Raw genomic sequence first — 23,171 nt, forward strand, 5'->3', positions numbered from 1 at the left:
CAAACGTAGCACGCTCAGTATTTTATATTTATATAAAATTTTCCATCGGTTACGTATATGTCAAAGAAGAACCAAGACGACAAGGTTCTGTTTTTCTAGGAAAAGCAAGTAATTCCTGGCATTGCATAACTCTTTGATCGTATTGGATTCTTTGATCCGAACCTCTCTCTTGGGACCTCGAAATGGGAATCTCGATTGACTCTTTAGAAGCTGTTATTTCACTAAAGATCGCTTGACCAAATCCTTGATATAACAACAAGAACTCGTAATTTTTAAGAAACTCTAAAGACAGAAATAACAATGAAAACCCTTGGAACGTTTCGTCGAAGAATCTTTATATCTGCTTTTTCTCTCACATTTTGTCTTCAAACATACGTAGAAAAAGTTATGAATTTTATTTGATTTCTCCATCTAATCTATGTGCAACTTAACAGGTTCATAACAGTTAGATTTCAACGTGTGCCATTTTCTCCAAATATTCAGTTACAGAAGACAGTTTTAGTTTGTCTTTTGCTATGCATTTCCGATCGATTTGGGCTCACGTATTCCGTAAACGTCCTACTCTTTGGTGAATGGAAACACGTTTGACAACATCCCTTTACTATTGCGCTCGAGTATGTACCTACTTACTACCCACTTTGACTTGCACTTACGCCTCCCCATAGAACACTCTCTTGTTCATCACAATAATCCATTCCATGTATCGAACTTTAACGTATTGTTCTAACCATGGAAGCATCAGCAGCCAATCGAAAAATTAACATTAGTAAGTAATCAAAAGGTGCGGATTAACAAATTATTGAAACTACTTTAGAGCTTGTAATTTCTTTCGAGAAGAATTTTCGAAAAGATAGCCTTCTTCTTTCCACCTGTTAGCTAAACTTAACATTCACATATGTATGTGCATATTTTATTTTAATTCGATCAAATGTGTTATACATCGATGAATTATTAACGTTGTACGTTACAACAGTGAAGATGAACCTTTAACGTGTACAAAGTCATTCAAGAGAAACATAATCTGCGTTACAGTTGGAGTGCAAGTAAAGAAAGCAAAAGATCGACCCGAGACCTCGAGTCTTTTAAATTCCGACGAATTTTCATCCTTTTATGAAATTGTTGTAATCTACGATCGACCATCCAAGGTACAACGCATGGACCAACGAGAAGAGAAACATTTGTTCAAAACGGAAGAAAATGATTCGTAGTTTCTATCAAAGCATATCTCGATTTATATATATACCGATCTGTATCTAATCTTTGATAATTCACTGGGGCCATTCTGTAAAGGAAAAATCAGTCAATTAATACAGAGAGAAAGACAGAAGGAAAAGGAACAAGAAAGAAAGAAGAAAATAAAAAGACTACCGCGAAGTCTTGATATTTTTGAAATCTTTATAAATGCAATATCGAACCTGCTGAAGATTATCCGCGAGCTTGTTAAGCTCGATAGCATCGAACTTCGAAGAGATTTCTTAATTATTGAAAAACGACACACCGAGGTGACTCTCCCGAATACAATTGCTTCGTATTATCAACGGTGTATTAAAAAAAAAGCAAAGCGTTCAAAGTGTTAAGTGCGAAACGATCGGCAGGTATTGTGCACAGCCACGTTCAGAACGAAGTGTGTTATAATACTTGTTGCACGAAATGTCTTGAGTGTAAGTTGGTGTATTCCTGAATTAATATCGCACACAGCTGCACGCGTGCACGTCAAACAGCGAGTTCGAAATGGATTGGGAACGAGAACGAAAGTTCTCTTGTTTTTAACCCTTTCACGTGCCTCTTGAAACATCCCTTTCCGCTTGTTCTTTGATCAAGGATTTAATGCACGAGCTTTTTGAAGCTTTAATACCTTATTTTAAAAATGTCTTTCGCAATAGAGACCACTCTCTTCGGATATAATTAGATTCGAGATAGTTTGGAATTTTATGATTAAATTTGTTCCTTTGGGATTTTAATGCTTCGTTTTTTATTTTCGGATATTTTCCTCGAAATGATTGAACTCGATATGATTAATAAGTTTGCGCTTTAATTCGAAATAATTCGAACTGCACGCGTTGACGATTTCAATTACGTTGCCTTTGCTATATTTGATGCGAATGTACGAAGTTTTCGTGCGCGAAAGGGTTAATATGTCTGCTTTGCATGCTGTGTTGTTCATTTGTCGTATCGAAATATCTACAGTTCTTTAGGAATGACGTGCTTTTTTCTTCTGTCAATATTTGGAATGCAAACGTTTGTCCTTTATTAAACCATGGTTCCTCAAGATTTGGTTAAAACGTTCAATTTTATCGTTACTGGTGTTAGTTTTTAAAATTACGTTTACACTCTAACGAGAACACGAAACCTCGTTTAACATTGCCTAGTATACCCGAATACCGATCGATATTATCGAATTGACAGGTTAAGCACCTGCGAACTTCTTTCCTGATCACGTTTATTTATTTTTTTTTTTTTTTTCGTGCGAGAAGAACGATATAATTTACTTTTTTCGACTGTACAATACTGATTTCTGATTCTAAATAGCTTTGTTTGCAATTTTTTGTAATTTTTAATTTTGTTTGTAAAGAAATAGAGGGATTTTTCTGTGAAACCATTTAGTTGTATTTCCGTGTTGAGGGAATTGATCGTTTCTTCATTTTTAAAAGGGAATTCTTTCATTTTGAATTTTATCTTCTGTTTATCATATTTCCCATAATACCAGATAAACAAAATTTTTTATATAACTGTTGTATAAGAACCTGTCACATACAATTAAAATAGTTAAAAATTTGTTAAAATTAATATCAAAACTACGATTATAGATTTTGTAGGATTTAAATACATTTTTATGAATGTAAATTTTATACATATTTTATATATGTAATTTTATACAATTTCACTTTCATATTTTTTAAAATATTATTTTTTGATTCGCAAAATAGATACGCTATGTTCTAAGAAGTCCTTTATATTCCTTTGTATTTATATTCTCCGGTATTTCCATTGTTAATTTTTCCACTACGTAGTATCTTTTCATACAAGTACCCAATATATGTGGAATTTGAATAACATTATTTATTACACTGAATGTGGATACATATTTTTCTTCAATCTCTCAGTATTTCAAATGATTGCGGTAGATAACATTTTTATTTCATTGTCACCTAGTTTATTTTACGTAGTCAAACGTTTTCGCGTATTATTGCTTAAATCCTCGAACTTGGATAAATAAATACTTAACTCCGAATGATTTTTAAACGTATCTGTTATTTGAATTTGTTGAAATTTATTTTCTCAAAGAGATATGTAACCCATCGTGCGATACTTGCGTTCGTTTCGTGCATCTATTATATTTAGTTTGGCTTAATATTTCTGGTATTTTAGTATTCGTATCGGATTTGAATTTACGAATCGTAAAACTCGGTGAAAAGATCATGCTGTTTCTAGGATATATTTTACTTGCACGTTATAAGGGTACATAGTTCTCTAATAATTTAACAACTATATTTGATATCGTATAATGCTCTGATAAACATTATTACTAATGGAGCATGTGAACGATATTTTTATAATAGAAATTTAAAGAAACCAAATTCCTGAAAATTGACAAATAGTAAATTTTCGTTGGAACAACGATCGTAGAAAGCAATTTCGTTGTCGTTTGACAAACGTTCGTTTCTCATTTTTGACCTCTAATTTAGCTCGACAGTTTCATTTCTCACTATAATACAGATCTTAGCTTCGCGCTAATTATGCCGACGCAGAAAGTTCGTCGTTCTTCGAATTACTAGGAATATACTGTTTCCTTGGTACTTGTAAGTCTTTGCTAAAGGCTTTTTAGACTCAAGCTCTCAGCCGTAAAGCAACGTGAAGTAAAACAGACTTTCTCTCATTAACAAGTACATATTCCAAACAATAAACACATCTTGAAAGATTTTGAAAATACGTACAAGATGTAAATTTATTATATATAGAAAAATGTAGAAAATTTAAGTTAAACGATTCGTTATAAAAATATCATCGTGCTCTGAATCTAATACATTTCTTTCCTTTAAACGTCGAATATATTATTCTCCAAAAAATTGCTTCACGGAAATAATTTAGCGATAGAAAATGTTCAATATTTACAAATTCTCGGATTATTGCAGTATACACGTTCTTCAGTATACTGCATTCATCGCAATAATCAGGCAAACAGAGTGACAACGGTGGACGTTAATTAACCAGCCTGTATTAACTAGTCCGGAAAATCTGACGTATTAATTCGAGAACTGTTACGGTCGTGCTTGTATGTGTTTGCCAATTTGAGAGATGATATTACGATATGTCAGACCCTATTGTACAGAAGATGTCGAGTCTCTCAAGTATTGATTATATTTCCAAAGTTTCTTTACTTCGTGAACTAAAGTGGAAGCCTTCGATATTGGTGGTACGTGAGCTTTTTCTACTGTGCTTTAAATTAGAAGTGATTATTACTTTCTCGGTTTTTCGTCTGGCTGTACACTGCCTCTAGAATACCATCCTCGTTTCACTATATTATTTCGTATCATTGCACAAGTTATATTATTTGTCAGGCTGTGACCTGTTTTTTCATAATTTCTATCCTTCCTTCTTGTTAAAAGCTATTCGCAAGAACGTCATACTTACTCAATACAATTATACTGTTTAGCAAGAACAATATTAAAATTCAAAACAGAATTTTTTAATCTCATTTTAATAACAAACAATGTTCCATACACTTTAAATAAGCGAGATTTTATCGAACATCTGTTCAACAAAATCACTAGATGTACAATCATTTACATTGCCAAACTTATCAAGTCCACTCGTTCAAAATTACTTCGACCTATAAAACAGAAAAATCTCTCCGTATTTTAAAACTTGTGTCCGTACACGCAACGCGAAATTTCCATGTTCTCAAAAATAACAAATATTCCGTCCACGTCGAGAACTGAGTGCAGTTCAATGCCCGCTGAAACTAAAAAACAACGTCTTCTCGATTCTGGAAACGCGAATCGTCATGCGAATTCTCGTGTACACGCGAGAACGTTGGTATTGCGTGTATTTCTCGAATGTCCAAGAACTCGAACCAAACAGTCCAGTTAACAAGTAGGCGCCTGCATTGCGGCATGGAAAGCACCAAACTCGTTTAGCTTCTCTCGTCTTTCTCGTTTTCGCCATGTATCCCGTCATGTTCCTATGCCTGGTTCGTTTCGACTTTTCCGTATCCGTTACAGGGAATTCTCAAGACTCCTCGCTCGTAAATCTGCGCACGTTCACGATGGCAGGCGTGATTCGTGGCGAGGCTTCCTACTCGCGTTGTTCCCGAGAAAATAGAACGCCAGTGGCTTCTCGTCATCCTAAATGTAACAGGGCAATATTTTCCCTCTTGTGCTCGCGATTCTTATCGTTAACATGATTATGCGAACGCTTGAGATTTCGAAGGAGCTTGGGTAAGAATAGGTCCGAGATTTCGTGTTATTTTGAGACTAGAAAGTTTGGAATTTCAACTAGTTATTTACGAACTTGAGCGATCCGCATGAAACTTCCAGCAGATCGGTGGATTAGATTTGCACGTACAAGTAGCTTAGGTCTCAGACAGATCGGACTATTCACTTTGATCCTCGAGTTTGACAACTGATCCGATATTTTATTGGTCGATGTCATTCCTGTTTCTGGTGTGGTGATGGAGGAATTGGCAGAGAATTACGGATTTGTCGGAGAATTCATTTGACAATCGGGTGTTTGAAATATCGTAGATCGCTCAATCTCTTAATTGTAGCATTGGAAATTAAATTCTAATTCGTTCCTTGATAACAATTTGACGTGGTGATAAGAAATCAATAATTGTAATAAATGAATCGATTGTTGGATTTTCAAATCGTTCTTTGAACCAAAGAAATTGTTTTTCTTCAAATCAAAGCATTTTTGTTGGAACGTAATAATATCAGACATTCTCGCCGATTTGAATCCATCAAAGATCGTTCAACGAGCCTTTATAGTACGTTAATAGATTTCTAACAATTTTTAAAGGACCGTTGGACAGCGTTTCTGGTTTTTGCATGTTGAAAATTTGTCGCGTTGAAAGTTGTAATTACGCGAGAAACAGCAATTTTCCACAAGGTGAATTTCACCTGGTCTTTAAAAGGATTTTCAGTTATTTCAGTAGTTAAACACTTTGACAAATTTCACGCTGTCAGACTCGAAGCAATTTCTAGTCGCGACAACAGCCATGTTCCTTTTTTCGTATAGAAAGCTTTATTATGATTGGGATACGCTATACATTTTTTAGAATGCAATTTGTTTGCCCTATACAACTACGATATTTATTTCACTTTTCTTTCCATTACTCTCGCGAGGAAAGATTTAGTGATTCGATAATGTTGGATAATTCATTAAAATCTGAAATATTTATTTCATCTGCAAGAAAATTAATTCTTGAAATATTTTGGTTCGTCCTTTATAATTTTTAGAAATTAAATACTCTCCTCGATACTTTGGCAATTTTAGAAATTAAATATTCCGATCAATGTCTTAAGATTTCTAGAAATTTAAATGTTACAAGCACGATTGAAATTATTTAACCCTCAATCTCGATTTTCATACGTGTTACCAAGGCGCGTTCCTTTCCTGTTTGAGTTGTCCGACGATTCGAGACATTAAGCCAATTGAGTGCATCCACGATGTCATATAATTCGCATCCAGACTGATTTTACGATAGTTGTACCTGTTTTATGTTTCGATTCCGCGTTGGAAGAAAAAGAAAGGAAAATCTATTTCTTATCGACTATTACGCAATCTTTATATCAAACTCGAAAGAGTCTCGATAAAATTTGATCGTTTGATTGTAGGATAGGATAGAGTTATTTTATAAGACAGTAAAACATTGATTATCAGAGCTAATCATGATACCTGTTATTCAGAAATTAGAAAGGGAAATCTATTTCTTATTGAATATTATGCAATCTTTATATCAAACTCGAAAGAGTCTCGATAAAATTTGATCGTTTGATTGTAGGATAGAATAAAGTTATTTTAGAAGACAGTAAAACATTGATTATCAGAGCTAATCATGATACCCTTTGTTCAGGTTATCTAACTTTTTTACATACATGTGAAGAAAGATCATTTTGAAATAGTTTAAACTGAGGGCTATTTTAACCTATTTCAATTACCAATTCATATTTTAATATTCATTTCACTTGCATAATAAATAATTTAAAACATTTTAGCTGCTAAAATTTGTACAATGAACTAACCTTTTCCGAAAATTATAATATTCAATTTATGATTTTAACCAGGTATACTAATAATAGCTAATGCGGCGTAAATAATTAAACCTATTCGTAGTTAATGTAGCGTAAGTAATTAATTTAAAATTTTTAATTTAATTTAAAACTATTTTATAAATATTAATATTAAACTGATGTAAAAACTGTTGAATAAAAATATAACAATTTTTCCCAGTTTCTATGTTTATTTTTCAATCTTTCTTACAAAGAGTCATACTCAAATTTTCCATTAATCAATGTTATGGTAATCAAGGTTCCACTGTATATAACTTGCGTTGAATATGCAACGTCGTTGAATACGCAAATTGAGCTTCAATTTCATTAACAAAGTGTTTCAATATAAACTGTTGTGTGCAAGAACTCTGAATCAGGTCAATGTTTTACAGTAAATAATCGTGCAACCATACTCTGGAAGAAGAGTCAATAAACGGGAGCATCGGCATTGCCTTGGAAGGTGCATTATTACTATGCGCTCGAAGGTAACGCACGACACGTGTTAATTTCACCACAACCGAACGCCATGTCTCTCTCGTAGCTTTCGCTTACTCGATTTGTCTGCTGATGTCGACAGCTTGTAATTAGGAAAGTTTCAGTGTATTTTATAATTCTCTGTACATAATATCGTTGTACTTTACGAAATATAGGTAGAAAATACTGTTAAAAAAGTTTCTAAAAAGTTTCTATATTAAGAAGATGATTTGCAACTATAATCTAATTCCTTGATTTCATTGTGATTTAATTTGAAAGAAAATGGACGTAGATTAATCCGGTTCTCAAATACAGAATCATTGACTGAAATTTACATTTCATTCGATCCAACAATTCAAAAATATTAAACTTCATCTCGAACGATTCCACTGGGTCGATCATGATCGTTCTCCTAAGGTAGCCAATATAATGTACTGCCACTTTCGCGTAATCCTTATTCCCTTGGCCGATAAGTTACATATCTCAGCACGATCACGCGAAACAAGTGAAGTTCTAACAAACTGTGGGACCTGGGTAAGGTAGAAGTCCGTGATCACTTTGTCAAAGGTTTCCAGGAACTTGTTTAGAGTCTCCGATTCATGTGGTGGAACTTTTAGGTTACTGTCGCTAACTTATACGGAAGCGATGTAGCGTGAAGCAAAGAACAGCTCGATATAATCCGTTTAATTTTCTCCATTATCGAGGTGAACGTATTTACAACCGATATTCCGGCAATTCCATTATCGTGTCACGATACGCGATACGTCTAAAGCCACGTATCCACTGGTGGCACAAGTAAGCGAGAAATGGGAATAACGTTAAAGATACATAAAATTATAGTGATTATTGATGCGGAAAATTCTCGAACCGTTTATAATAAATTCGGAGATAAGCAGTGCTAAATTAGGTTGTTGAAGTTTTGTAAAACGTATTCTTGGTATATACGTATGAAGTTCTGAAAACTTTATTCTAGTGTATAAAAGCTTCGAGAAATATCGTAGATAAGAAGCTCGGTTAAAAAAATGTGTTGCTGCATGTTCTTTTTTCAGTAGCGAGATAAGTACAAGAAACGACGCGTAACATTCGTATTTATTTTAGGGATTTTGGTACAAACTTCCAAATTCCTTCCGTATAACTACACATGGAAACGTATTTCAGTGTTTAAAAATACAGACTTTCTTTTAGCTAACTTTAACTTTATCCAAGTTTCCTTAAATGATGAACTTTGTCTCTTGTATCGTCCCTTCTGCGAATTCCACGAATTCGCTCGTAAACGTATAAATAAGGAAATACTGATAGATGGGAACGATATATCTTACGTTTACATTGGTCCATTAACCGTGAAATAACAGTTAATCCGAACAGTTACAAGTACACTTACAAATTTTAGTACCCACTCGATCTAAGTTTCGAAACTTAATCAAATCGACTTGTTTGAATTAACAATTTCGTAAATGCAATCACCGAGGCTAATCTTCTCCAATATTCTGAATATCTTGAATATTGGAATCTTACTGTTGACTTAAATTTCCCAGACTATATTGAATTCGATCTATTCCATACCCGCGAACGTTTACAACCAATTAGTAAATACGTGAAATACGAACATGCACGAATGCTTGTAATTGTTTTTTGGCATTTGCGAGTTCCTTCGAGTAGTATCAGTGTCTCAAAAAAAAAAGAAAATTCGTTGGCCCCCATTTCGTATCCCTCACTAGGGAATAGGAAGATCTGAGAGTTGGAGAGTGAACAGTTTAAGTGTTTTATGGTTATGAATTGCCTCTCCAGGAAGACCCTGTATAAATAGTAATAAGATGTTTCAGCTTATTTATTTTTCAAGTACATGAAATGAGTTACTCCCTAACTCTGCTGAAATTGATCATTAAATTATTGCTTTCAAATAATATTGCTCTATTAAAAGGGAATTGATACATAGAGAAATTATTATATTTAAGAAACCGAGAGGGACGAGTTAATTCGGTTTTCTCGGTCAACAGATTAAAATACATACAATGCTGCTACACCTGGTTCTATTTTTACACTGTAGATACGCTCCTAAAGAAACGATGTAAAAGAAAACCGTATAGAAGGAAATACTGCCCATAAGGAAAAATAGAAAATTGGTTTCAAGCATAGAAACCCAGTAGAAATAATAAGATATTTTCTGACATGTAATAGCTAAATCTTGAAAGAAATTTTTATTCGTTTCAAAACATTTTTTTATTTTACTTATAAATATATCTGCATGCACGTCTTTAAACACGAAGTAAGAGATCGATAGATACTAACGTATATATCGAAGGTGAAATTGAGAAGAATTCTTTCTAATACGATGTATTGAGGGAAATTCTCGAAACTCGATATTATTACTTCATTTCATATGGAGTAGCTTCTATCCAATTTTTCCATAAAATGGAGAATAAAGAAAAAACAGCTCCGACAATCGATAATTAAATTCCGGGAATAACGTATGTCAAAGTGCAAGCCCAAGAAAAATACACGAAAAACACTTAAATTTCAAATAGTTCAATAGTTCACGTGTGAATTTTTAAAAGGTTAGTCGTTCGAGCTGTGTTAAATCAGATCGAACTCTATGAAAAGATAATTCGATTCTTCCGATTCTCTCTAAACCGCATCGGATCGAAATGTTGTAAAACAAAAAAATTAAATGTCTTTTCCAAATAGCGTCAACTCTTCATGTACGAGTACATCTCCATAGATCGTATGCATCGAACGCAAAAAATATGACAATGTTATTAACATTATGCATACAGATACGTACTGAATTTTGGGATACAAATTTCTACGAACTTTTACAGAAAAATACACAAAGAGTATATAACTTTTGTTTTCATAATGTGTCTCTCATTTTTTGTAATAAACCGTTCCCAGCAAAACTACATATAATATGTTTTTCTTATTTTCACCACATTATGGTCCTACAGTTCGGCCGAAAAAGTAGGAAAAGTAGGAAAAGTAGGAAACACGCTGTATAGAATCAATCGTGAAAACGCTAAATTTAGTCCAAACATTTATTGCAAATTTGGTGGGTCTTCGAGTCTCTATTCGACGCGTCTCATTTAATAGCTTAGCGAACCAAAATCGTCGTGTTCTAACATATGGTACGCGGTTTAAACCGATAGCGAGTTGGGACACAAAATGGACTGTTTCAATTCGATGCGCGTTTATCCCTTCTGGGTAGATTTTTACGGGACATAGAACAGCACGTGCGTGCCAATCGTAAGGGCGAAGTTCGCGTTCCTGTAGAAGCGTCCGGAAGTGGCAAGAAGCTTCTTAAATAGGTCGAATCCACTCTCAGGTTTCCCTCCGTATCTCTTGAGAGGAGGCCAAAGCAGATGGCAAGAGCTAAATGGCCCGAAACAGTTGCGGTGATACGTGTTACTTCGTGCTGAAAACGATTCTACCACGGAATATATGTTGCTTCTCTCGTATAGAAATCCTGATCCTTGTCGTTAAACAGGGAAATGTTTCTTTGACGTATTTCTAGAATTGTGATTGACAAATGGGAAGTAAAAAAGAGATTGGAGGGGATAGACTGTTTGATGATACATAGCGAAAGTTGTCCATCTTTTTGTTATCAAGCACAAAAATCCAAATTAAAAAATTGTAGTATCACTAAAAAAAAAAAAAAATACTGCATTAATAGTATTAAACTAAAAAATATTTCCTTAGTTAAAGTACCCTGTCTTATTCATCTTTCGAAATGCGGTAGAACGTTTGAAATTAGTCGTATTTTCTATCTTCTCAGTTGTGAAATAATGACTAACAATAAGTATTTTAAATTAAATGAAGAAAAACAAAGGTTACACAAACAAGGTAATAAAACCGCAATTTTCCTCAATCTCGAAATGGTAGATAAAAGATTTTAACTAAGAACGAAGATAATATATTTTACATGTAGGACTAATAATTTTGGATAGTAAAATTTTGTATAGCGTATATTGTGCAAATTTTTCACGTATCATGTACCATTGGTTGAGAATTACCGATGTACGGCATTTTAAGAATAAAAAGCATCGCTGGTTTTCATAGTCAGCTTCGGAATGGCTCTTGAATATGAATACCGTCACGATGATTAAAGCTAAACCTGTGACGATTCATTCTTGGCTGTAAATGTTTTTGTGACAATTGTTTCGCGATGATTATTCGTTGTTGGGCAAGTTCCGAAGAATTAGTATTGTTTGTTTAATCTGATGCATGAATTATTCGCACGATGGACGATCGCATCGGTCTCTATTGCCGTATTTTCGCGCAGCAAAAAATTTAATTTAAAGTTACAGTTGATTCAGAGAAATGTTGAGAATAACAAACCTTTAGTTAATGCTATTTAAACAACGCAATTATTATTCCTTCCATACTGGATGTTACGTATACGCGATATCACACTTAGGTAAATTATTTATTAATTAAACGATAAAAGTTAAACAAACACATACACGGAAAGAGAATTTATAAAATAGTTGCACACTTTTATAGCTTTTTAGTCGTAATAATCTTGACAACGCTTTAAATGGCGTTAAAGTATTTTTATTTTTCTCGATATTTCAATTCTTATAATATTAATATATTTCGATTAGACAACAAATTTTCTTGTTCCACTTCAAATTCCTCGGTACCTTTAAGTGTTTGTTTCGTTTTAACGTTTCATATTTATCTGTACGTGTTTTGTTTTATGGAAACGTATTTATTTATAAACGAAAAGGATATTATTAATTGACTTGTGGAACTTCCTCCGTATAAACTGTTTACATAAATTGTAACAGAGAGAGCTTAGATTTAATAAAATTTAATAAACGTTTAAACAATTCACCGCGTACGAAACCACGTGCTCCTAAATTGTATCCTCGAATAAATGATTAATAGGTCCTAAACTATTCAAGCGGGAATAAATGTCTATTTAATAATAAATGTCTATTTCTCCTGACATCCAATGGCATGCCCATTACATCAGTGATACTGTCATTCATTAAACCAACCGCGTTTTGGTTATCCTCTCACGTTTCTATTTCCGCTAAGCCGCTCCCTTATTTTCAATATCATCACGTATGCCCTATAGTTGGATTAAATTGTCCACGTGCGTTAACAGAATTCAGTTCATTCGCTATAGTTCGAAAGATATATTTACATAGTGACGTTTGTTTAACGTGACTCTTCTGTTACGGTTTTTTACCTATATCTTTATTTTATTAGGGAGAATATTATAGTTTACTTATTATAATTTATGACATTTTATTTTATAAAATGGCTCTTATGCTTATTATGAAATTATTTGAGTTAACGTTGCATTTATTAATTATATGTTTAAATATTCTGTCGTGAAGAATAGTGCAAAAAGTATGATGTAACGGAAAAATGTATTCTTTGAAATGATTTAAGATCGTAGAATTCTCTTTCCATGGGACGATATTATTTTGACTTTCAAGAGGAAACCTGTGAAAATTTTCGAGTCTAGCCATATTTTATGCGAATCCGAACTTCATATGAATCAATATTCAACTATTTGAAATTTCTTCTCTCCTAAGATGACGTTTTTATGATAAGCAGTCTTGCTGCGCAATTTTGATTTACGATCTAGAAGACACCATTTTTTGGTTGTATCGGAAAACCTTTTCTCAGCGGTAAAATTCAGCTTTTGCATATTCGCATTAATTTTATAAACCAAAAACTTTCTAATTCTTCAAGGAGTCATCATCTAAGACATAAAAATTCCTACATCTTTAGAACTTGATTGTCAAATAATAAACCTTTAATAGAAAGCACACTTCTAAAGCACTTCAAATAATTTTAAATCAATTTTTAATACTTCCGTACGATTTTTCTTGTTCAATTTCTTTTTATTATAATTTCTCTTTTCATGTAATCTATCCTATTGCCATTTTTACTCCAATGCGTGTGTTCTTTAGAACATTCGTCGACTTCTCTCTCAAAGCAATAAAACATTCAAACTCATATTGTGACAAAGTCGCAAATCGTACACACTACGCGCCAAACGAAGAAAGTTTCGTAACAGTACAAACAAGCTTCTAATAAATCCTTCTACAAGAACAAAGAGAGTGCCTTTATCTCTGGCTATCCGATCTCGCCAGTAAACTCGTGAAATGTGTTAAGTCGGATAATAGTCTTTAAGTCTTTATCCCGGGTGTTTCGTAGCGGAATTAATCGTTGAGCGTTCGTCGTCGAGGCAAAGTAACCACGGTACACCGACGGTCGAGGATATACACCGTTTCAAAAGCTTGTAGGAGGCCAGAGAAATTGGCTTTCTTCGCGGTTCTCGCTTATTTGATCGACTGGTATTCAGGCCGCGTACTTTGCCTCTCCCCTTTTTCGTTAAATCCCAGTTCGACGTTGTGGAAACGAATTCAACGCGTGTCGCGTCGTTTTTGGCCTGTAGACACGTCGACGAAGTAATTTGTAGGAATTTATTGCTACAACAGACATATTGTTCTCTTGATAGAGCTTGTCCTAATCTTACTGTCGTTTGTCATTTCGTTCTCGGCTGAAGTAGATGGAATTTTGTGCCAGACTGATCAACCTCATATTTTTGTTGTATTCTGGAGATACGGTGTTGAAATGAAAGGTTACTCTACTGTGGGCGTGTTGTTTTATAGCCTACTACTTGTAAGTGTTTTCTATGAGAACTTGGTAGCAGTGTATAATATTTTTGAGTACATTATGAGAAAATCGTGTCACGTTGCTACTGACGTTATTAAAAATAAACGAATGTCCTAAGACCTTTAAGAGTAGGAGTACACGAATGTTTATGTGAATATTGATATAAATATTGATTGTATAATGATTGTAAATGTGAAATTAGAGATTAGGTGAATTCGTTGTTCTTTCACGCGTAAAAGTTTCGTCTTGATTTCTTCTGTATTAGAATTGCGTTATATGATAATTTATTGTTCCGTTTTTTATAACTGTTTCATTAGTTTTCTAGATTAGATAAATCTATTTTACGTGTAGTTCATTTAATTACAAAATTTTTCCATTAATTATATAAGAAGGATCCGTGCGAAGAAGCAGGAACGTCAGTTTTAACGAAGTTTGAGTTTAACGTTCTTTCGTATGCCCCCATGTGTGCTCTTTATCACTGATTACGTTGTACTAATTTGAATAAAAATTTGCTGAATTCTACAGTAGTTAGAAGAAACTGGGACGTATACGTACTTTTCACTTTCTACAGTTTAATGTGTTCTATATTACTTAAAATTATAAGTAAAAGTTGCAGATGATACAGTATAAAATGAAGAATAAAATGTTTTATTTTGATATTATTCCGAGAACATATGAAGTTGTGACATTGTACATGGGAAAATAAATGTTCGTCTTCAGGGAGATGCTGAAGCTTAACATTCCCTCTTTTTTTCGTGGACCCTTCGTATGGAACATTTCTTCGTTTAACGATAAAATATAATGGAGAGAAAAATTGTTTTACGATTCCATCAAAAGGATATAATAAATTGTTTATTTGCCATTGCAATTTAATTCTGACGCAATAAACGAGTTACTTTGTTTTTAACTCTGTTATTTTTCTATAAAAAAGTATTTAATTATAATTTTAAATACGTAAATGCGTGTTTTGTTTTGCTGTACAATTAGCAATTTTCAACGTTGCCATCAATTTCATAGTCAGTTATTGAATACCGGGTTTTTAGATTATAAATCTCAGAGTGATTTATTCAATTTTACCATATTTTCAACGAATATCAAAAAAGGAAAATGCAATTGATCGTAACACACGTATATTGAATGTGAATAAAATTTATAATGGGTATATTGAAAATTATTTATCGCCTGTTATGAATAATCGTATTTATGCGATTTTCGTATACGAGTTTAAACTTGAGAGAAGCGCCGTGAAAGTTGGAAACATTAATTCTGCATTTAGAGGAGGTTGTGTAAATGTGAAGTTCAACCTAGATTTGCCTCCTTCAAGACTGGTCATTTTTCATTAGAAAATGAACTTAAAGAATGAACTAAAGTTAGGAAGATGCCCGCGATGATAGTGTTTCAAGAGATATTAATCAAATTAATCCACTGCAAACAACAAGAAAAATATACTTTTGGTAAAAAGTATACACCCGATAAAGTTACTATCTTTTCTTGAAGTCATTTCTACGTTAATTGATTTACACAACAATCGAATCAATAGACTTCGTCGAGGTTAATCGTATGATTTTGTAAAAATTACACGTTAATCACGCTAATCAATTTAATATCCCCATTATAAATTTGATTAACATTCAGTATATGTTGGTACTTACATCAAAGAAAAATTCTATCTTGATCGTAGGTTCACATTATTTTCTGTGACAGTTTATATCAGTTATTTCAATTATAATATCAACATTATCTTTTTATAACAGTTTATAACGTAGAATCGTTCCTACAAGAGCTATCGCCAGATTCAACTAGAATAAACTGGGTTAGAAATTTACATTCAATGCAAACAAAATGCTGTCCGACAAAGACTCTCTCGGCTCACATTGCGTTCTATCTTCGCGAGAATCCTTTGGGAATCCGTTTGTTCCACATGGAATACCTGCCATAGAATAGATTCACTTGAAAAAGTGTGTTCTCCTGTACTTTCAAAGACTATTCAAGCATAGAGTGTATCAATTTTTAAGAATCTACTTACATAACATAGTTTGGAATTCTGAAAAGATAACTTGTTAGCCATTCTTTTACTGGAATATACCGAAAGAAGACAAATGAGTGTTATAACTTTAGCATCTGATTATGATGCGTAAATATAGCGTAAAAGATTCCTTGTATGAAAATACTATGCTTGAGAAAATGTATTTGAGAAATCAATATTGTAAGAAAAATGTTTTTGAGAAATTAAGAAATGTCATCGTGTGTATGTTGCAACGTTTCTTCCTGTAGAGGATTATATTTTTATAAGTTTAATTTACGAGAATGTATTCGATAAATAATAGCACAACAGTCAGAAGAAAAACTGTTTACTTTTTGGGAAAGAAGTAAAGAAGTCTAGAACACGATTACTTTGGATTGAATCGAAAAACAAACTGGGTTAAAAATGATTTAATGTGTTAACCTTTTTGACTTAAACATAGACCTACCCTACTCTATCCATACAGTTGGAAATTTGCGTAACAAAAAAGAAAAAAAAAAAAAAAGAAACAAGAAAACCCTTACAAGGTACAGGAGGTAAAGTAACTTCTTCCTCGTCAATAGTTACAAGTCTAATATCAGGTGCTTGAATATGAATTTACGTGATTCTCGAGGTCTTCGAACTACTTGAAATATCGTTAAAGTTACCTTTCGCCGGAAGCCGTGTCTACTTCGAGTGGCCATTCGTGCAGTTCAAGTATCGTGGCCGAGTTACTCGTTGCACGAAATCGTCTTCAATCACACGGTGTGTTAAAACGTCTGGCTGTTATAAAAAGCTATAACTTCGTCCATTTTCTACTACCTAATTTTTATTTTCTATTTCTGCTTATAACCTTTTCTTTTTTCTTTTTTTTTTTTTTTTATTACGAAAATATTTGTACGTTCTTTTATTCCCCAATGAAGCATCTTTTTTTAGCAAACTTTGCAACGCATTTCGCGCCAGATGACGTTAATCTGTACAGTGAGCGATTTTTCGCGATAGGATAATAGCTTCGACACGCTATGAATTGTTGAGAATGTCAAGCAATCGCGAGAATATAGAAATATAGGAATATTCTGAAATAGAGTCTTGCGAGATGACCTAGACTTCGTGTCCATTCCATCCGAGACGATTTAATTAAGTATTGCATAATATCGGAGTGGGTCGCACTGATTGCCATCAGCCATTTTATCTTACGAGGGGTTTACTGTACGGTGCCATCGTGTCGGGATTCGTGATGTCAGAGAAGTGCACGTGTTCTCGCTATAAATTTACTTCCGTTGCTGGCAATGATGGAAGGCTTCGACACGCATGAAATTTGCATCTCCGGACGACATGGCATCGCATTTTTTATACAGACGGTTACCGTGACATGGTCTTTGAACGCAATATGGTTTTAAAGTAGGATCATCTGGCTAAAGCGAAGAGATTTGTGTCTTTAATGCTGCAGACGGATAAAATCGATTATAAATATCGTGTCGTGATCTTTTGATTTCGAAATACATATTTCTATTTTACGAAGAGATAGATTAAAAAGTCTCAGATTTATTTGTCAATGTTAATGTAATTTGGTTCAGAATGGAAGTTTTATGAAACGTAATTATTAGACCACAAGGGTTAGTCTTATATACTGGTCGATTGATCAGAAGTATTGATCGTGTTAGATATGTAGTATATTTTATGCGAAAATAAATATATCAGCAAAGAAGAGAAAATATCTCGGAGTCTATTTTCAAAATTTTAAAACCGAAACGTAAATTTAAAGCTAAAAGGGAATCCATCTTCGCATTTCTTCGTGGAAACAATTAACTTGATCTCGGTTGGCAAATAACGTTCTATAAATATTTGTTTAATTTTCTAGGATCGTGGAAGAATTGGACAGTATATTTTCGTAGCAATTTTCTAAAACCTTAGTACAACAGAATATTTTCACGGAAAAGAAATATACGTTGAACTTTTTTACTGTTATTTTGGTTAGCCGCAAATTTACTCGAAGCCGAAGCAAACACGTTTTATTGCAAATTTTACGGAAGACCGAGGAACAGAAGCTTCTCGGAAACAATGCAGGCGAACCAACCGGTAACGTATTTCACGAGCCGCGAGAGTTCAGTTTGCATCGTTAATCGTAATGTCGACAGTTATATGATAAACACCTCATCGCATCAGCCGCATATTTAAAGCCAGGCTTCGATCTTTGAGACGCTGTTTCACGGAACGAGAGGCAGCATTTAGCTTTTGAAGTTTATAAATATTACCGGACGCAATTTACTTCCATCTGATCGTTTTTTGGCCAGATGCCAGTCGCATATTTACACCTGCAATTAAGGATATCTTCGCTTATCCTGAAGAAAAATAGTCTGCAGAGCTTTCTCACAGTTTTATCGTAGAGAATTGGCAATTTGTATTCTGTTCAATTTTCAGAGCTTAGCGTTCTTCTCCGTATCTGAACAGTATCTGGCGGATGAAGACGAATACCTTAGTTAGGATGATAGATAATCAAGTGGATAAATTTAAAATTTTAGAATTACAGTGAAAGTATTCTTAATGAAGAGATTATGAATACTTGTAGAAATCTTTTATCAATACGCTATCAATGTTATACATAACACTTTGAGATTTCATTATCACTACGAGACTCGAATATCATGATTAAGTATATTTTCTAGTTTTTTCAAATAATTATAATTTCGCTATAGATCATATAGATAGTTTTCGCTATCAAATAATATATTTATTTATATCTTGAACTACATTTTTATAAAATCGTACTCTGGCTTGTTCATCCTTTGCAACAATAAATGCAGCATTTATTGTAGAAATAATTAATATCTACTACTGCCATAGTAGCGCTATCCTTTAAATACAAACTTTAAATGCCACCACAATGGCAACATCCGATGAAAAATAGTTAATTAATTATACTTATAAGAGGCAACGATACGGCTAGGCTATTACGGTCAATGCTACAATGATTAATAAATTGCCGAAAAAGTCTTTTATGTCCATGCCATGGCATTGATTTATCACTGTAGCAGTTCGCAACTGTTGTAGCTTGTTCGTTAAGTAATTCATCATGCCAGAGGGGGCACGATCAAACAACGTTTAAGTTCTACAATATAGCATTCAGCAAGCAAATAAGTCAAGTACGTTAAAATGAAAGAAGAAGTTTGATGTAGCGAGATGTAACGATTTTGAAACAAAAGAACGAGAGCATGCAGCATTTAACCCTTATTCTCCTCATCTAATAGTCACGGTTTCATAGAACAACGAGGCCACAACATTCTTTTTCTCGGACGTATCTTAGATCACATTGTAACTGGATATAATGACCTTTCTCTTGTTCTTTACACTCACGTACCAGCTCTTTTACAGGACTTTTAATCCATGTAATCACCAAGCGTAACGTATAGTTTGAATAATTTTCTTCGACGAAAAAGTCTTCATTTTGAAAAATGAAGCTCGAACCTGAACGTTGTCGCAATTTATTTTCATACCTATCCACCTTGTCGAGATTCCATTTTACTCACTTTGCGTTTCGTTGCCACGCCTGAGAAATATTGCAGAGCCGTTTGAAAGTACAAGAATTTGTATTTCTGTAACGTAGAGAAATTTGAATATAAAACTATGATACCAAGCCCCTCTTTCTACGGTGTCAGTGTTCGTAAATGCATATCGACATGCCGATAAAACGTCGTCCCCAAAATTTCATGCCTGCTACCACACGAAATATCGAGTTGTGTAACGAGTTCCTTTGTCTTTCGATATTTTCTGGAATACCATTCGTAAGGAAGAAAATAAGGATAATAAATAAAGTTTATTTAAAATTTAGAAGACCTTAAAAATGTAGAAAAATAACAATACAATAATATGAAAATAGTGATCCTTGATACTCTTTTGAAATTACCTAAACGAACTTGTTAGACAATTTATATCCAGAAATCTTCATAAAAAAGAAAGAAAGGTTATGATGTAAAAAATTATAGAAAAATCCACGTTCAAACTATCTCCTTAAAGTGTCAATTTGAACAATATATTGGGAAGCAAATTTGTCGCTTTGTACACACCCATCCGACAAGCTTCTCCAAAAGGTTAGAACACAAAGAAATATCGTCTTTCTCGTGTAAAATGCCCTTTTGTTCACCTGTGTGTATCACGTAACGAACATGCTATATATGTATAAAGAATACACGATTGCAGTGGTTTTAAGATATATGTATTTAAGGATCGACTCTGCTATACCCAGCTTTTATCATCAACTCGTAGATAAAAATAGAAGAATTTCGAGAGATGTGGGAGGATCCTCGATTTATGGCGGTGCACACGGTGTAATATAAGACCACATGAAATGCCGAAGAAAATAAAGGACGAAACCTTAGGAGAACTGCGTAAGGGATATCTTCGTTTAGGGTTTTTTCACGCCAGGATAATTTCGTTCCTCGCTGTTAGAAATTTAACATTGTTACACGGAAATTTAGAAATTACACTAACTCAAGTATTAGGTTGTCCGAAAAGTTTCTTTCGTTTTATAAGGAAATAATAGACACACAATGTTTTTTGTTTTATATTAGTTTATTGAATTATGCGCGAACATAGTAATAGAAATAGAAAGAAATAGATCATACCTAATTCAATAAAACAATATAAAACAGAAATTGTTGTTCGTCTATTATCGTTTTACGAAACGAAAGAAACTTTTCGGACAACCTGATACAACACGAAATTAACAATAACGTATCATTATCGTTATTAATTAATAGTAACGTATTATTATTACGCATATATGTACATTGATAACTGTTGTTTCTAACTATCAAAACTTTCTCTACGTTTAGGTAAATTTCTAACCGCTAAGCCTATTGCATTAATAAATATACTAATACTTTATGTAAATGTACTAATATTTTAATGGCATTGTATTTTTGCTTAATAACGACAAAGTTGAAGTTCGTCACAAAAATGTTAATAAATACAGTAACAAAAAATCGAAAGGGAATGATACCCAATACCTATCGACGTGCGAATCCCGTTTCGAGGCTGATCTGAAAGAATGTCGATTGCTGAGGAAAGAAGCGGAAAAAAGTCTCGTGAAATAGTCCTGGGGGAACTTCAACCATGTGTCTGAAGAGTTGGTTATTAGTGGAAAGATTCTCGGGCATTCGATCGACCCAATCGTGACGAGCAGGTATACCTAATCAAATATTTTCGCGTGACAGTGTCCTACACGAAACGTTCTCGATTTCATATACTACAATTGCAAATGGAACGTATATGGGATCCGTTCTATAAAACACGATGGTGACGGGAAAATGACTCGTCTCTATCGAAGAAGGGTTGCCACGGAACAAATATTTGTGCAGGCTTGTTTTTTGTTACCCGAAAGCGTTGGTCTTTTTTCTGAAGATACGCCCAATTGTTACGCAACGTTTGTTTTACGCGAGGCATTTGCGTTCCGAAGGGAATCCTTTACTTTTGCTTCGAAATGAGTAAATGTTTGGAAATGAAGTTTCAAATAAAAAGACAAACAAAAAGACAATATTAAAAATTCTCTTACGTTATAATGAAATATAGATAAAAAAAGATCAAATAATGAAAATAAAATAGAAGAAAGGAATATTTCAGATGAAAATCGTATTAGGGAGGAAGAAACTGTAATGGCTTGAAAAGTAGATATTTTCAGAAATTTCTTTTACACTGTCGATACAATTAAACCAGTTTATCTTTTATTATGATCAACGTATATTGTATTAGGCAAATTGTATAACGTATATCGAAGAGTATATAAAAATACCTTAAACTAATTTTGTCTATTCGCTTCTGATATACTCTTCTTTGAAATATCTGTCGTAGGAAAATCAGTGGTCTCTCGTTGATAATTACGCGATTAATTTAAAAATCTTCCATTTAATTCGTTTCAGACTTTTTCTGTGAGCATTAGATTAGAATGCTACGACGTATAATTGTAAATTATTATTATTGTAATTATAATTGTTCATTAATTTTCTATGACTCTTGCAAACAATCTCTGTCAACTGCTATTATCTCCATTCTCTATCATTATCCTGCGCTAGATCGATTTTCATATTTCATATGAAACCAACTGTGTACAAATACTTATAAATTGACATATACACTGTAACATACACATTCATTGAGTTTTAATTAGTGAAAACGAATAATTAATGAAAACACAGAGTAACAGCATATTTTTAAAAAAAAACGGTTAATTTATTTCTACACGGTTTCCTCTCCAACAGTGGATTTCCGAATAAGCCCTTAAATCTCTGGACGTCCTCTGAAACTGATCCCCGCGTATCCTCGATACCAGCCGCTGCTTTATTCTACAAGGTCGCATTAAGCCGCCGGCATTGAATATTCGCACGTTAGAAACAGCGGGAAACGAATCGATGGACATGGTCGGACAAGTTAATTGTCCACGATTTATTAAAATTTTAGCGGGTCGCCGATGTCAACAAGGGAAACGGTGTAGCCCTCGGTTGTCGCTGTCAAACTTCGGCTACTCGAAGTTCGGGTTTTGGCGAGCCGTGGTTAACGTGAGTGTACGCCGTTGCATGTTCCGCAGAATGTCGTGTACGTACTATTTACGGCGTGTCTTCGAGGCTCTACGCGACGACACGACGGATTGAAATGTCAGGTTCCCTGGTTATGCGCCATAACGAATGTACGTTTGTGCGTTTATGGACGACATACGCTCCCTAATTAGCATGTTAATATTTTATCGTGCACGGAGAGATCACGCTAAGTTTACAGCTAATTATTTATTGCCTATTCCT

General features: G+C 33.8%; 1 protein-coding gene across 13 annotated transcripts in view; it reads left to right on the forward strand.

Moving 5' to 3' along the window:
• Positions 1-23,171, forward strand: part of LOC117233396 (potassium channel subfamily T member 2) — a 193,801-nt gene that overhangs the window by 59,024 nt on the left and 111,606 nt on the right. Inside the window, exon 1 of one of the 13 annotated variants that reach the window (XM_033493659.1) lies at positions 1,424-1,661. The exons of 11 other annotated variants lie outside the window; for them this stretch is intronic. The gene's annotated coding sequence lies outside the window, so the exon portion shown is untranslated. Of the gene's footprint in view, positions 1-1,423; positions 1,662-23,171 lie in introns of those variants that run through there. One more of the 13 variants, XM_033493660.1, reaches the window with a different exon arrangement.

This window comes from Bombus vosnesenskii, unplaced genomic scaffold (genome assembly GCF_011952255.1).
Source record: "Bombus vosnesenskii isolate JDL3184/JDL3185 unplaced genomic scaffold, Bvos_JDL3184-5_v1.1 scf7180000013295, whole genome shotgun sequence".
In the NCBI taxonomy this organism is placed as follows: domain Eukaryota; kingdom Metazoa; phylum Arthropoda; class Insecta; order Hymenoptera; family Apidae; genus Bombus; species Bombus vosnesenskii.